The sequence below is a fragment of the Geospiza fortis genome, unplaced genomic scaffold (genome assembly GCF_000277835.1).
Source record: "Geospiza fortis unplaced genomic scaffold, GeoFor_1.0 scaffold66, whole genome shotgun sequence".
Lineage (NCBI taxonomy): Eukaryota > Metazoa > Chordata > Aves > Passeriformes > Thraupidae > Geospiza > Geospiza fortis.
In genome coordinates, this window is record NW_005054312.1 from 4,419,095 (window position 1) to 4,420,394 (window position 1,300).

Here is a 1,300-nt window from a genome sequence, read left to right on the forward strand (position 1 = left end):
AATATTTTTCATATTCTGTGGTTTAGGACTTCGAAGTTCACGGCAGCTTTAGTAAACTGATCTTAGTTTCCTGATGACCAGTTGCCCTCCCCTGGCTGAAATGAGAAATGCAGGCAATTGAAGTTTTCCAAAAGTTGGACTTGGATAAGCTAAAAGTAAACTGTTCTGCCAGAGGCATCATATAACTGGGAAGCAGATTTGTCTATAGGGTTATTTTGGATCCTGGTATGGGTCCCTCACTGCTGACTATTACAAAGGTGACTGCAATTCCAAACTTGGTATTTTGAGACAAAATGTTGATCCCCCTCAAAAAGTGCTGGAAAATCCAACACACAGGGATGTGTTTCCTAGGCACTAGATTTGGGGCTATTGAACTCTACGTTTTTGTGATCTGTTAAGCAGTAGCATGTTAAGTAGATCTGTTAAGTATGGAAGCATGTGCCTCCATACATGTTGGATAACTGTCTGACCCTTGAGAAGGGAAATTTGCTGGAACAAATTTCCAAGATTTACCATCCTGTGCTTTCCATAATTTTTCCCTTTTAAAAAAGTACTCATAGAAGCAAATCTCGGAGGGTGTGTGAGCAGGTCACAGATGTCTCTGGACTGAGAAGAATCCACAACTGTTGCCATGGGCTTGCTCATTTGAGGTAGATAAGACAGAAAATTACTGGAAGGGTTTCAGAAATGCATCCCACTCAGTAAGGGGCTCTTGCTGAGCTCATGGGTGTGCCTGGGCTAACAACATCTACAAAGCAAGGCTTCAGGAAACTAGGTGAATCTAGGACTTAACCCAATTTTACTATCCTCATTGTGCCTTTTGCAGTCACTTTGGCAACCAGATATTAATTTCAAAGAAGTGGCATTCAGGCTCAGTCCTTTTAAAGACCTGTAGATATGGATGAACACCTGAAGAACGTGACTGTATTCCTGAGGCTTCTATAGTAGACGCCAACAATTTTTCTTCCTCTTACACAGCAGTATCCTGCTTTTTCTGGTGTGCTCTCTTTCCTTAGAGATACAAGGTGTTTTGTTTGTGTCTTTTACAGGCATGCTGATTTTGGCTGGGATAGCATTAATTTCCTTCACAGGGACTGGTACAGGGCTGTGTTTTGGATTTGTGCTGAGCACAGGGTAATAATACAGAGATAATTTAGTTATTGCTGAGCAGGGCTCACACAGAGCCAAGGCCTTCTCGGCTTTCCATGCTGACATGGTGGTGAGGGAACTGGGGGTGCATGGGAGGTTGGGAGAAGACACAAGACAGGTGACCCCAACTGACCAAAGGGATATTCCAGAC